Source organism: Dipodomys spectabilis, unplaced genomic scaffold (assembly GCF_019054845.1).
Source record: "Dipodomys spectabilis isolate Male_0828 unplaced genomic scaffold, ASM1905484v1 ptg000368l, whole genome shotgun sequence".
In the NCBI taxonomy this organism is placed as follows: Eukaryota; Metazoa; Chordata; class Mammalia; order Rodentia; family Heteromyidae; genus Dipodomys; species Dipodomys spectabilis.
In genome coordinates, this window is record NW_024871045.1 from 84137 (window position 1) to 100346 (window position 16210).

The 16210-nt window shown below is 38.0% G+C and overlaps 1 non-coding gene across 1 annotated transcript; it reads left to right on the top strand.

Annotated features, from left to right (window-relative positions):
• Nucleotides 1-14877: 14877 nt before the first annotated feature.
• On the top strand, nt 14878-14984 carry LOC122096350. Its single transcript, XR_006145281.1, has one exon. It is a non-coding gene; the product is annotated as a U6 spliceosomal RNA (small nuclear RNA).
• The last annotated feature ends 1226 nt before the right edge of the window (nt 14985-16210 follow it).

The following is a 16210-nucleotide window of genomic DNA, read 5'->3' on the forward strand; positions in this document are numbered from 1 at the left end:
ATAAAGGGAGCAACCCCATTCACAATAACTTCCCCAAAAAATAAAATATTTAGGAATTAACCTAACCAAAGATGTAAAAGAACTATTTAATGAAAACTATAAAAAGTTACAGAAAGAAATTGCAGAAGACACTAGGAAATAGAAAGACCTCCCATGCTCTTTAATAGGATGACTTAATATAGTCAAGATGGTAATACTGCCAAAACTAATATACAAATTCAATGCAATTCCTATTAAAATCCCAATGACGTACATCACTGAAATACAGAAAACAGTCCAAAAATTCATATGGAACAACAAAAGACCTAGAATAGCCAAAACAATTCTAGGGAATAAAGATAATATGGGAGGGCTATCCATGCCGAACTTCAAACTCTACTACAGAGCTATAATAACAAAGACAACATGGTACTGGCACAAAAACAGACCCGAAGACCCATGGAACAAAATAGAAGATCCAGAAATAAATCCACAGGCCTACAGCCAGCTAATATTCGACAAAGGAGCCAAAGACATACAATGGAAGAAACACAGCCTCTTCAACCACTGGTGCTGGGAAAACTGGGCAGCCACATGCAGAAAACTAAAAGTGGACCCCAGCCTATCACCATGCACCAACATCAACTCAAAATGGATTAAACATTAAACCTGAATCTCTGAAACTACTGCAGGACAGAGTAGGAGAGACACTTGAACTAATAGGCACAGGAAGGAACTTCCTGAACAGAGTCCCAGGGTCACAACAAGTTGGAGAGAGACTCGACATATTGGACTACCTTAAAATAAAAAGCTTCTGCACAGCTAAATCTATCGCAACTGAGCTAGAAAGACAACCAACTAATTGGGAAAAAATATTTACCAGCAATATATCAGACAAGGGGTTAACATCCTGTATATACAGGGAGCTCAAGAAACTAATCCCTCCCAAGCCTAAGAAACCAATTACTAAATGGGCAAGGGAACTAAAGAGGGACTTTTCAGATGAAGAAATAAAAATGGCAAAGAAACACATGAGGAAATGTTCATCATGCCTGGTGGTGAAGGAAATGCAAATAAAGACAACCCTGAGATACCACCTTACCCCAGTCAGAATGTCCCACATCCACAAATCAGCCAACGACAAATGCTGGAGGGGATGTGGAGAAAGAGGAACCCTATTACACTGCTGGTGGGAATGTACACTTATACAACCACTTTGGAAAGCAGTCTGGAGGGTCCTTAGAAAGCTAATGATTGACCTTCCTTACGACCCAGTCATACCACTTCTAGGCATCTACCCTGAACAACAGGAACCAATATACAAGGACACGTGCACCTCCATGTTTATTGCAGCACTGTTCACAATAGCTAGGATATGGAAACAACCCAGATGCCCCACCACAGATGAATGGATCCAAAAATTGTGGTATCTATACACAATAGAATATTATGCAGCCATTAGAAATGACAAAATAATGGCATTTGCAGGGAAATGGATGGAGCTAGATGGAATCATGTTGAGCAAGGTAAGCCAAGAACGAAGAGACAAATGGTACATGGTCTCCCTGATAAGTGGATGCTAAAGCCAAAATGTTAGGTGATACGACAAAACTAACAGGACTTAAGAAACAAAGAACTCCCACTCATCTGGTTGAACCACTACTAAATATCCCCATGCTGCTGATCACATGTATGGTATATAACATGTGAACACCGTTATATGTTATAGACTGTGATAGACAATTGTTCCAGGAAAGTTAGAATGAACTTGTGACTTTAAATGAGCATCATTATTCCACAATACTGTGAAATTCCGGAAATTATGTAATCACTTAATCACAATCAAAAAAAAAAAAAAAAAACAACCTCAGGGAAGGTAGGGAGGGAGGGGACGGTAGGGGGAAAACAATGGCGGGGGTAACAATGTTCAAGAGGAAGTGTACTCATTACTTCACTCATGTAACTGTAACCCTCTGTATAGTATCTTTACAATAATAAAAAAATAGAGCTCAGGGACAGTGGCCAGGCCCTGAGTTCAAGCCCCATGACTAGAAGAACAAATCGTTCTTGGAGGGTTTTTTTTTGCTTTGTAAACAATTTATTATTTGCGATAAGCATAACATGGGCCTCTTTCCTGGCCACCAATGGGCCATTAGATGTCCCTTGAATTTGGGCCAACTCCCAGCAGCCTATGCCCTACCCGACCCCCAGTTTAACTTTCCCATCACCTGGCAGATGGAGTCCTGAGAGAAGGGCACCTGGCCACTTACTTCTGGTGGCTGCCAAGGCTTTTGAGAGTCAGTATGTCACATAGAGAGTCATCATCTGCATCAATCTACAGAAGAAAGTGAGGGAGCACTCCTCACCTGAGCCTGGGAGCTGGGGGTGGATCTGGATGTGGGGCATCTTTGGCAGGATAAGCTCCTTGAGGGAGTCCACTATGGGGTCGGGAACCCTGACCTCTCCTCTGGCAGTTTCCATGCTGTCTTCAAGTTGCAATTCTTCAAAACCTTTCTGCTCCTCCCTCATTTCACCCACCACAGGCCCTGAGGCATCTGAAGCAGTGTTGGTGGTGGAGGGATCAGCCTGTACTGGCATCTGGAGACTGCTGTCTGTGCCTTCCCCTGCTGGGAGCAACTGCAGCTCCCGCAGCACTCTCCTCCATCTTCTCCTGGGACAGCCAGTGCAAACACTCGGCTTTCTCCCAGCACAGCTCATGCAGGACCAACATCTGCTCTTTACACACCAAAAGGGACTCTTCGATGGTTCAGATGTGTGCTGACAGCTGGCTGTATCCATGGTGGAGCTCACTTGCTGGACTCTGGAAGTCCACCTCATCATCAGGCAGGTCATGGATGAAGCAGATTTTCTTCTTAGATACCCATATGTCCCGAATCCCATCCCCACACATATTGTGGTGACAGCTCATGGGGGAGAGGGCCTGTGGCTCCAGCTTAGTCTGGCACTGAGCTGCCTGGTGGCCCGGGTGCCTACAGCGGGCCTGCTGCTCCTGTTGACGGATTTTCCCCCTGTGGATCTCAGCCTCCAAGTGTGCTAACAGAGCCTAGTCCATCTATCAGACAGCAAGGGATGTGGGCGTGGCAACAATTCTTGTATCCCATTGGTCAGAAAGAACCATGAAATAATGGGGGTGTGGCTGGAATCCTGTGATGCACGCAGAATGGGCAGAGTCAAGATGACAGTGGCCCCCTAGCCCCTTTCCCAAGGAACTCTGTCCAATTGAGTTGGGGACAAAAGGGTGACCTGCTTTAGCTTGATGTCTGCACAGATTGTTGTGTATGTCTGTTTCTTGCCAGTCCCGGACCTTTAACTCAGGATCTGGGCACAGTCCATGAGCTGCTTTTGCTAAAGGCTAGCCCTCTGCCAGTGGAGCCATACGGCTCTACTTCTGGCTTTGTTGGCACTGAAGTTAGACAGGGGTCTCAAGTACTTTTCTGCTTAGGGTGACTTTGACCATGATCCTCCTATCACAGCCTTGTAAGTATCAAGGAGGACTGCTGAGAGCCACTGGTACCTGCCTAATCACTGGTCTTGCTGATGTTCTTGGACAGACCGGTGAGTTCCCTATCCTCAGGTTGAAGTGGTGGGAGCTGGAGCCCACAGTTTGAATCCTGGTCCTGCCACCTCCAAATGGCAGGTGGGAGATCCTAAGAAACTCATTCCTATCCATATGAATACCAATGTAATGTGATGTATGTCATGATTGAATGGGCAGTTCTTGAATGATTCTAGGATAAAATTATACACAATTATTTTATAGGACACTGATTGATTTTAATTAATACTTGATGAAGATTTAAACAATCACATTCATTAAATGGGGGCATAATGAAATACCTAAGTATTGGGTGTCACATAGTATAGAGATGCCATTTTTTCTGCCCGGACGTTCTTTACTTAATTGCTATATACAATTTTCTGAATGTACTTTGGAATATGCAACAAGGATATATTATACCTGACCTGGAAATTAACTATTCAAACAGTTTTTTAAATCAAAAATGCCTATAGCAAAATAAAGAGGTAAATCCAAATTATGTGCATTTAAAGATAATGCTAGGTTAGTCCTCTTCTCACATTCCTCATTCCCTTGAGAATAATACACATTGTAAGGAAATGCTTAGAAAGTTTTGGAGAAATAGGTTGACTTTAAACTAGTGAGTTACTCTATGCTGAATCTTGTTTACTTTATATCTAGAAAAGATAAATTCTCACCTTATCATTTTTCTTAGGTTTATACTCAGGTTTAATCTCCGATGGGTGACAAATAAAGATATAAACATTTTTTAACAGTGGCTAAATTTAGGCTGAGGAATCTAGGTACAACTATACTCATGCAGGTAAGCCTCATCAGTCATGAGACCATGATATCAAAATGTTAACCAATGCTTATTGGTGTCAGGCTTATGAGATTTTGTGTATTATAAACAGTGGTGGGATGGGAAGGTGGCTCAGTGGTAGAGCGCTTGCTTTGCATGCAAGAGGTCCTGGGTTTGATTCCTCAGCACCACATAAGCAAAAGGAAATAAAGCCGGAAGTGGTGCTGTGGCTCAAGTGGTAGAGCGTTAGCCTTGAGATGAAGAGCTGAGGGATAGCACCCAGGCCCAGAGTTCAGGCCCCACGACTGGACCCCACAAAAAAATAAATAAATAAAACAGGGTTATTAGATTTGTTTTGTAATCAACATCATTTCATGGGTTAGGAACTGAAGTTAGACATTATACTCAGAACTAAATTGAAGGAGGAATCCAAAATTAGTCACCAAGATATACATCATTAACACAGTATTTTAAAAATGCAAGCTAAAGGAAATAATTTATGAAAAAAATCAACATTTACAATAAATACAGAATCAGCATAACTGGTATTTCTTTTATCCCAGTTGCAATACGGCTTGCATGATGACTTTTCTGATTATATGTTTAGTTAGGTCTTGATATTTATTTGAAATTCTGTTCTTTCATATAATCATTTGTCAGATCAAAGAGGAAATTAATTCCATGCCAGAGTCAACATTCATAATAATGTTACAGTTGTATCCTGCTATTTTGCCAAAGTTTCAAATCACTTTGAGTATCTTGGATCTTTTTTGGATCTAACTAAATAGGTATGCAATTTTGTCTGTACTAGAAAGATTTTGACCACCACTTATTAAAATAGTATTTTCCAGAAACAACTTCTCTCTTTTCATGAGATTTTTAATGTCATTTATATCATGGGTTGATGTTTTCCTTTAATTAACCCACATTCAGTCTTCTACAAAGTGTAATTTGGAGTAGTTTAAAATTATGTACACTCAGGTACACTGCTCAGATTCTATTATTTGCATATTTTGTTCTTGTTAAATCAGTAGGATTTAGGTCTTAATATGGATAGTATTGGACTTACTGGTTGCATTTCTGAATTTTTTAAGTATGTGATGATTTTTATTTTATTCTTTTAAATATGTGCAGCTCTCACTCCACATACAGTCACATTTGTTTTAAACAATTTGATCCATTCACGTGATTTGCTATATTAGGTTCATCTAGATGAATTTAATTACTAATGAACACAACCGTACTTCTGAGACACAGTTATCTTTATGGATCTACTCAAGGGTAATATGTATTTGAAGATTTTGTGATTCAAAACAACCGGACACAACATGTTTTTGTTCCTGGGGGAGTTCTACTTTGTTGGTTGTTTTTCCAGCTGTGGTGACTTCAACGTATGTGTGCATTTTATTTCAATTGTTATATGTCTATATTTTGTTTCATATAACAGAAAGTACATAAATAATCAGTGATTTAGAACTTTTCCAAATAGATTTCTAAGAGAGATACTTGAAGTTTTGTGACATCTGGTACCGGGTAGGTTTTGTTAGTGGAAGGGGTAGCAGAATAACAGAGACATTCTTTGACATGATTGGAATTCTTCCTCCTCTTGCCTCACTATTTCCAATAGTATTACTTCAAAGCCTTTAGTGGAAAGAAAATAATTTTGTCTCTATGAACTTATAAATTTTGCATTAATTAGGACACACTACACTTTTACACTTTCCTTCTTTTAAAATCACAGATGCAAATTTATAATGCTAAAATACCATCTAATAATTTATATGAAATGGTCCAAACTATTTTTTGCTTCACACTGTATGTAATATAGATATGTAATAGTGAGTAATTTAGTATGTAATAATTGCTTTGGAGAAAGTCAATTACAAGGGATTTTGTGATACTGAGCAATAGTAAAAATTATGTTTGTTTCTATTAAAAACTTTACAGTTACATCTAAAAATAACTCATAGTTATAAACTAATGCTAAAAAGTAAGATTGTTTATTGGAAAAAGCCAGAAGTTTCAATAAGCTTGCTTTTTACAAATTGACTTGGATCTGGGCTTTGGTGGCTCATGCCTGTAATCCTAGCTACTCAGGAGTCTGAGATTGAGGATGGTGGTTCAAAACCAGCCTGGGCAGAAAAGTCTGTAAGACTCTTATCTCCAATAACCCACTTGAAAAGTAGAAACAGCAATGTAGCTCAAGTGGTTCAGTGGAATCAATGAGCTGAAGAGCTGAGAGATATCGCCAAGGCCCAGAGTTCAAGCCACACGACCAACAACAACAGCACAAAAAATTGACATGGATTTTTACTTTATTATTTCATGATTTTTATTGTGAAAATACATAGAGAGGGGTTACAATTACATGAGAAAAGTAACGTTTCTGCTTGTCTCACAAATACACTAGTTATTGCAAATAAGGGAAACCGTGGGACCTGGCTTACTTCACTTAATATAATTTTTTCAAAACCTTCATCATAAAGGGGTGTTGGATCTTGTCGGATGCTTTTTCTGCATCTATTGAGATAACCATGTGGTTCTTATTCTTGCTCCTGTTGATGTGATGAATAATAGTAATTGATTTGCGTATATTGAACCAGCTTTGCATCCCTGAAATGAATCCTGTTTGATCGTGGTGTATGATTTTTTGGATGAATTGTTGAAGTAGGTAGGCCAAAATTTTGTTGAGAAGTTTTGCATCAATGTTCATCAAAGAAATGGGTCTATAGTTCTGTTTCTTTGATGAGTCCCTGCCTCGTTTTGGGATGAGGGTCATGATGTCTACATAGAATGAGTTCAGTAGTGCACTTTCTCTTTCAATTTCATTGAAAATTTGGAGGAGTATTGGTGTGACCTCTCCTTTGAAGTCCTTGTAGAATTTCACTGTAAATCCATCTGGTCAAGGGTTTTTCTTAGATGAGAGTACTCTTATTGATGTTTCTATTTCAATGCTTGATATGGGTCTGTTAAGTTGGTTTAACTCATCTTGGTTTAGTTTTGTCATGTCAATATTTGCTAGGAAAATGTCTATTTCTACCAGATTCTCAAACTTATTACAAAAGCTTTGAGAAGTATTCCCTTATAATATTCTGTATCTTGGTTGTTTCTGTGGTGATGTTTCCATTCTTATCTCTGAGTTTATTTCCTTGTGTGCTCTTCTTCTTCTGATAAGATTTGCTAAGGGTCTGTCAATTTTTGTTAACTTTTTGAAGAACCAACTCTTTGTTTTGTTGATTCTTTCTAGGTTTTTTTGGATTCTAATTAGTTTAATTCTGATTTAAATTTAATTATTTTTTTCCATCTACTGGATTGGTGTTTATTTTGTTGCTCTTTTTCATGAAGGTTCAGATGTCTAATTAAATTGTTGTTTTCAGATCTCTCTAATTTGTTGATGTAGAAACTCAGAGGTACAAAATTGCCTCTGAGAACTGCATTTCCTGTGTCCCAGAGAAGCTGGCAATTTATGTGTTCATTTTTGTTGAATGTCACGAACATTTGCATTTCCTTTCTAATCTCTTCTATGACCCATTGGTGATTCAACAGTGTGTTGTTCAGCCTCCATGTGTTACAGGACTTTTCTTTGGTGGCTTTTAGTGTTGAGTTCTAATTTTATTCCCTTGGATGCTGTTTCTTGGCCTTTATTGTGGTCTTATTGGTTTTCTATGTGTAGGACATCTTTAAGTATCTTTTGTAAGTCTGATTTGGTGGTTCTAAAAGCTTCTTGTATCTGAATAGGCCTATCTTTTTGCATGTTTGGAAAGTTCTCTACTAAGATTCTGTTACATAAAATTTCTAAACCATTAACTTCTGTCTCTAGGTGCTCCTCTACACCCATTATCCTCAGGTTAGGCCTTCTGATGATGCCTTCCAAATGTTGAATAGATCTATCATATTTCTTGGATTTGTCTTGGATAGTTATACATTCTTTCTCTATAATATCTAGGCTGTCTTTTATCCCTGAGATTCTATCTTCTGCATGGTCTAACTGACTGTCAAGATTTTCTACTTTGTTTTTTTATTTCTTTTCCTTCTAATTGTTTGGCTTTGATGGATTCAAATTCTTTGTTGGAGCTTTGTTTTAGGTCTTGTATGAACTTTACTTCCTTAATTTGGTGTTCAGTTTTTATTCTCAAATCACTTAGATGATTCCTTATGGTTTCCTAGGACTTCCATTCCTTTTATTGGGCTCCATTGGGCATTCCCTCTGAATTCATTCAACTGTCTATTCATAGATTCCATCAATGCTTTTATTGATTTAGTCTATTGTCATCCCTCTCTCGCAATTCCTGTATTACTCTTTGATTAGCTTCCTCACAATCATGCAGTTCCTGTCTTTCTCTTTGACTGATCTCAGCCTTCTCGTGCGATTCCTGTATTTCACTTTCACTGTTCTCTACCTGCTCATGCAATTCCTGTATTAATCTTTGAGTAGCTTCCTCATGTTCATAAGATTACTGTATTAATCATTGGTTCGCCCCCTGTTGCTCTCTATCACACTCACAGAGTCCTTTGCAAGTTTTCAATCTGTTCATTCACCATGTTTACAAGGAGTGTTTGTAGAGCTTTTTGGGAACTCTTCTCTGGATTATTCATTAACTAATCGGTCTCCTGATTATCATGAGTGGGAATTTATATACCTGGACTTGCCATTTTTCTTGTTTTTTTGGCTTGTTTTGCCCATTTGGTATGAAGGTAAGACCAATTTTGTGCTAGAACACTATTTTAAGGCAAGCATCAACTGGAGTTCTGTAGTTGCACAGTCAAAATGTCTGCAGATACAATCTAGTTCATCAGATACAATCTATTCAACATCAAACAACCATGGACTAAGGGGCTAATAAATGCAAAAAGAATTTGACACACCAGAAATTATTAGGTTTAGGGAGAAATGTGGAGAAAAATGGGATTAGAGGGATGTGGAGAGGTAAGAGAAGAGTGAATTTAACCAAGTCCTAAGTTCTGAGCGGGAAATGGATTGGACAGAATGATAGGAGAGAGATTTTTAAAAATAAAGAAAAAAATGGATAAACAAAAATTTAAAGTTAAGAAGTGAAACACTTAAAAATTATGTAAATTTAAAGAAATGATATTGAGAGAAGGAAAGGATAGGATGAGATGAGAGGACGGATAGAAAGGAAACATGAAAAACTAAAAAGTTAAAAGTTTTAAAATTAGTTACTTGAAAATTATATTGGTATAAAGAGATAATACTGCTATTAAAGAAGTTAAGCCTAAGACGTTTTGAATAGAGTAATAAATTTCTGGATTAAGTATGAACACAATGGGGAATAAGGTCTAATAATCGACCACAGGTAAATATCTGGGGATGAGCAGAATGGCAATTAACTCAAACAAAAAAGGAAGAAAGAGAGAAAAAAATGAAAAAAATAAAAAAGGACCAAAAGCTCAGAAGAGATTAAACACACACACACACACACACACACACACACACACACACACACACACACACACACACCAAAAATAAAAAATATGAGAAAAAAATTAACATCAAACACTTAAAAAAATAAAAATTGAAAAAAAGGTTAAAATAGAGTTCTTTGATTTTTTTTTTGGGTGGGGTAATGGGAAGACACTGTATCTCCCCTGTGTCCATAACCAGTCTCTTGGTTATGCCTGCTTATGCTTGTGTGCTTGTGGTGTTTGGTTTTCGTTTTGCTTGATTGATTTCTTAAGTTAGTTTTTTTGGGCAGGCAGAAAAATGCTCTGCTTTACTCAGAATTTTGTGATCCTCCTCCCAGGCTATTTCAGTGGGAGGGAGATCTGCTTTGAGTATCACAAAAGAGGGAGATGGCTGTTTCCTCCAATGTGAAGATGCTGTGATGAGTCTAGGTTCTGGGTAGGGTTGAGGCCTTTTAGGAAACAGTAGCTTTTCCCTGAGGTGCAACTCCTGAAATACTCATGGAACCCATTCTCAGGGTTTATGTTTACTGAGCTTCAATTGTTTGTCTAGGCTACTCTAATGAGGGGCAGCCTTTAGCTTGTTTACCCTGTGAAGGAAATCACTCCTCTGAGGACAGAGCTACCACTGGCTGGGTGGGGTGACATTCCCCTGGGTGGAGCTGACCCTGGTAGGTCATGTCTACTTCCTGTGACCTGCTAAATGACTCTTTTGTTTTCTTCCAAAGCCTGAGTTGGAGCTATCTGCTTAGCCCTATGTAACACAGTATCATAGATGGAGATATCTGGTGGTGGGAGAGGGGAGGCCTTCCCTCCTCTGCTCCCTGAGGAGTGAGGATGTCAGGATTCTACTCATGCTGGAGTGTTGGTTCCTGGGTCGTCTCTGGTCTGTGATCTGCAGGATGAAGATATCTGCTCCTTGTCAGTTCTTGCTGGTGTTGAGTAGAATCTGCTCACCGGCCTCGTCTGGGCCTTTGTTGTGGACTCTCTCTGTATATATGGTGGCTATAGCCACTGGCGCTGTCCCTACTGATGCCACAGCTGTGGCTACTGGCAAGTGCTCAGGTCTGTCATCTTGCCTGGATTTTCCCTCTCTTGCCAAATTCTCTGTACTGTGATGGCACACTAACTGCTTTCTATGCAAGAGCTTGTTTACCCTCCAGCTTTTCGTCTTCCATCTTCCCCCAAATCCTCATGGTTTTTTATGAGTGGTTTTTTAGTGAAAAATGTTTTTGGTGTTTATATTTTCAGTTGGCATAAAATGAGCCTACTATTGTCTTAGTTTAATAAATAAAACTCTGATTCTATGACAGCATAAATTTTTTGGGTAATGGTTAAGACTAGGTTGCCTTTCTGAAAAAAATAATCTTACCACCCAAAAAAGAGGAACAAAAGGAAAATGAAATATGACAGGAAACTTATAAATCTTAATGGACTAATAGTCTGTTAGTTTGTTTTAACTTTTACTGAAAAATTAAAGTAAAACTTGACAATGTTTTATTAACATATTTAAATTTCTTCATCCTTATTATTTAAGATTCACTTTAAAAAGAAATTCAACAGGTGACAATGTTTTTTTCCTGACTTTTCCAAAGAAATGATCATTTCATCATTATAGTGTATAGCACAATATACCCAGAAAGCATTAGTTAAGGAAAAAAAAATTCCTATTCTTTGGTTTGCTTCAGTGTGTATCTAAAGCTGCATATCACATCTTACCCACCCTATTGTCACTCTTCTCATTTGAAATATTTCAATAACTTTTCATTCCTTGGTTTGTCAGCCAGCAAATCTTTATAAAACAACATGCTTTCATTCATTGTGCTTTCCAAAATGTATCTCACAAATGCCTAGAACGAAGCACAATCTGAAACATCTGTGGAGTTTTCCACCTAGAGTACAAAGTAATCACTTTCCATACTCCTTAGAACCAGCTGTTCACTGGCATTAATTGCTCTGTCACTTCCATGCTTTAAAACAACAGCATTTGACAATGGCGTACATTTTAATTGGTTTACCACATTTGGTTCATTTCAGCAAGGACTGTCTTCACGGAAGATGGTAATAGATGAGGTTTGCAATTATGTATTTTAAAAGGGCTCTAAGTTGTGGATATTGAATATCCATTTCAGTGACTAAATATTTAAATTAAATCCTATAAAGTATACTCCTTCAATTTTCTGGCTAAAGTGTTCTACAATCTATATCTATCTATATCTATATCTATCTATCTATCTATCTATCTATCTATCTATCTATCTATCTATCTATCTATCTATCTATCTATCTATCTATCTATCTATTTTGTCGGCCTTGGGGCTTGAACTCTGGGCCTGGGCACTGTCCCTCAGCTCTTCAGCTCAAGGCGAGTGCTCTACCACTTGAGCTACAGCACCACTTCCGGTTTTCTGGTGGTTTATTGGAGATAGGAGTCTCACGGTCTCTCCTGCCCAGGCTGGCTTTGAACCGCAATCCTCAGATCTCAGCCTCCTGTGTAGCTAGGATTACAGGTGTGAGCCACCAGCGCCCGGCCAATCTAGATATTTTTAAAGGAAATATTGTACGTTGTTTCCTTGGTGACAATGTAATTGGAAGACTTAACATTTTCATGCACCATTGCCGTCTTAAATGAAGTAGATGTACATGGGTTTGCATACAGAACTTTTGGAACAGCATTAATGTTGAATCTTGGATGGAATTTGATTGGGAATTGTGGCAGGTTTTCATGGTATGAGAAGAAAAAGCCACACTAATATTTTATCTGCTACAATGCTATATTAGTTTATTCAAACACACACATACACACATATACACAGATATACACATGTGTAGTATGAAGACCCAGTCAGTATGCAAGAAAATATTTTAATAGGAATTCCATAAGATATTTAGTCTGCTGAGATCTAATTAGAATTTGTAGACATATCTAGTTGCTTCAACCCCTGGACAAGTCATTATCATTGGTGAAGGTGTTGCCATTTGAATTTAGAATGCCCCAGAAAGACCTATGTGTTAAAGAAAAATGACTTACCATTTCCTCCCAGACTGTGGAGAATACCTGAATAGTTCTTTTGGAGATTAAGTTCTTCAGAGTGAAACCTATGAGAACATGGACTATCATCTACTTTCTTCTTTTCTCTTTAATCATTCCAGGTCAAAAACATTTCTTTTTGACATACTCCCCACCTTGACATTGTCTTGTCATAGGCCACCAAAGCCATAAAACCAATTGAACATACACTCAAACCTTCAAACTTATAAATCTGAGTAAACCTTTCTGCTTATTAAATGGACAATATCACTTATTATGGTAGGTTATAAAGCTAACACAGAAATCTAGTCTTTCTAACAAGGTAGAGTATATAAAAATGCTTCATTATAAAATATCTAACTCCAAGTTGTATTTTGTGTTTTTGTTTCTGTAGATCCTAGCGCTTAAACTCACGGCCTGAATGGTGCTTTTGTGTTCAAGGCCAGTGCGCTGCATAAAATCTGACCTGGAACTCCATTTCTCCTGGTGGTTAATTGGAAATAAGAATCTAATGAACTTTCCTATGCAGGCTGTCGTATTCATGTTGCATACTTTATGTAATGCCAATTCTCAACATTGTATAGATTCTCCAACTACAATATAAAAAAAAAAAACTTAAAACATACTAAGGATATTTGTAAAGTATAAAATGAAGGAAAAATTTTCATCCTTTACAAATCTATGCAAAATCTATGCTAAACAATTGGTATTTTACTGTACCTTTCCTGCAACCAGTTTGATATAGTTTAATACTTGTCACACCAAGTTTCTCTGTATTCTACTGGATATTTACTTTTTCACGTATGTGTGTATATGTATACATATATGCATCTATCTATATATGTTTCAATGTGGATCATCGGACTTGAAGCTGCTTTGTTTTGCTGTTCAGCAATTGAACCTTGCCGGCTCATTCTGTGACAATATCTGTGCTCATTCTCATCATTCCTTTATTTACCAAGTCATCACCTTCTAAAATCAGCTTCATTTCTTGGGTAAGTTTACCAATCAGTCCAACCAATATCCACCCAGAGGGTCTTAATAAATCAAGTTTTAAGGAAGAAGATAACATGAAGTGACAACTACAGAAATTCTACAGAGACCTGACATCTTTCACATTTCTGCCTTCCTTCTCTTCTCATTCTTCAAAAGCATTGACTAACACTATAAATATACTGCAATTATAAGTTAAGGACCAGTGGGGTTTTCCCCAACCTGAAGCCTTCTTTTCCGTGATTCTTGACATAAACTTTTTGGGAGATTTTTTGGATTGTGAGGGGATTCCCTCCAAAACAAAGCCATGTATATCAAGAAAATCAATATTTTCAACTCAGAGTACTAAACAAAAGAGGGAGAAAATTAAGGTTAGCTATATATGTTAAGCACAAATATAGGCAATATCAAGATATCTTGAAATTATATACTTTTATTGGATAAAGTGGCTCAATCCTGTAATATTATCTACTTAGAAAATAGAGATTAGAGTATTGCATTTCCAGGCAAGCCCAGACAAAAAAAGACTTTTCAGAAACTCTAACCATTTGCTGGGTGCAATGTGTTTTGCTTGTGTTTGGAGGATTACAGTCCAAGCAGGCCCAGCATAGTGATACTACCTCAAAATAAGCAATCAAATTACAATCTGCACGTATGGCATAGTAGAGATGCCAAAGTTGTAAAGTTCCTTTTGTTGCTGCAATTGGTCTTCCTGTATCCCTATTTAAATATTTTTCCCTTCCCCTCCACAAATGATGCCAACATCAAAAATGTGTGCTTATGTAAGAAATGCATGATTCTAAAATTTCATGACAATTCTTTTGAACTTACTTTTTGTTGAATTGTCTAGTTTAAGAAAATCAATTACACTTTCTATATAAAAAATGTTCTGGGGCTGGGAAGGTGGCTCAGTGGTAGAGTGCTTGCCTTGCATGCCTGAGTCTCTGGGTTCAATTTCTCAGCACCACATAAGCAAAAAGAAATAAGCTGGAAGTGGCGCTATGGCTCAAGTGGTAGAGCTATCGCTAGCCTTGAGCTGAAGAGCTGAGGGACAGCGCCCAGGCCCAGAGTACAGGCCCCACGACTGGACCCCCCCCCCAAAAAAAATGTTCTGTGCTTAATCTGGTAGCCCATTCACTAATATTTAAATGATACAGAGAAGATTAGCATGGCCCCTGAACAAGGATGACTCACAAATTCATGAGGCAATCCATATTTTTACAACAACTAATGCTGGAGAGGTTGTGGCCACAAGGGAACCCTACTCCATTTTTGGTGGGAGTGTAAACGTGTTCAACCACTTTGGAAAGCAGTATGGAGGTTCCTCAAAAGACTCCACATAAAGCTCCCCTATGACCCAGCAACCCCACTTTTGTTCATTTACCCAAAGGATCACAAACAAGACCATAATAAAACTACCAGCACAACTATGTTTATTGCAGCATTATTTACCATAGCTAAGATATGGAACCAACCCCTATGCCCCTCAGTAGATGAATGGATCAAGAAAACGTGGTAAATATATACAATTGCATTCTATGCCTCCATCAGAAAGAATGATATCGCCCAATTTGTTTGGAAATGGAAAGACTTGGAAAAAAATTTAGTAAGTGAAATAAGCCAACTCCAAAGAAACATAGGTCCCATGGTTTCTCTTATTTTCAATAACTAATATATGTCCCGGATTATCATAAAATGTCAAAAGCTATGTGTATTTGACCAGATAAGATGATGTTAAGCTAAATGAACCCCAAGATAGGGACACAAGTGGTTCTATCTTGTTATTATTTCTAACATACAAATACTATATGATGTGATTTTTTTGTTTCTTTATATGTTCCTCAACCCTGCTATAACCCCTTTTTTCACTATATTTGAAGTTGGTGAGCCTACATCTTTTTTTTTTTTAAATTTTATTTGAGAACATACTGTACCTGAGGGGTTACAATTACATGGGCAGGATAATGCATACATTTCTTACCAAGCATTGCAGCCTCCTCCTTTGTTTATCCTTCACCTCCCTTCCTAGCCTCCCCCCTCCCCCCCACCCATTCTTTCCCCCCGTCCCCAACACCACATTGTAAAGCTCGTTTTTGACATGACATTTTGTACTTCTCATTGTTGCAACAGATCCACCTGAATCCTTAAACGACTTGTTTGTCCCCATCTCCTCCACAAGATATACTGAAACCAAATATAGTGAAAGCGGGGGTTACACTGTGGGGGAGGGACATACAAAGCAACAAAGAAATAATCTTATAAATGCATTAGAAACACATGCATGAAAGAAACAAAAACATTAAAATACATATTTGAGGGTTCGTTTTCCTAACATCACATTATCTGATCTTTTCCGCTGGACTCATACATATACTAGATATTGCAAATAAGGGAAACCATGGGACCTATGTTTCTTTGGGCCTGGCTTACTTCACTTAATATAATT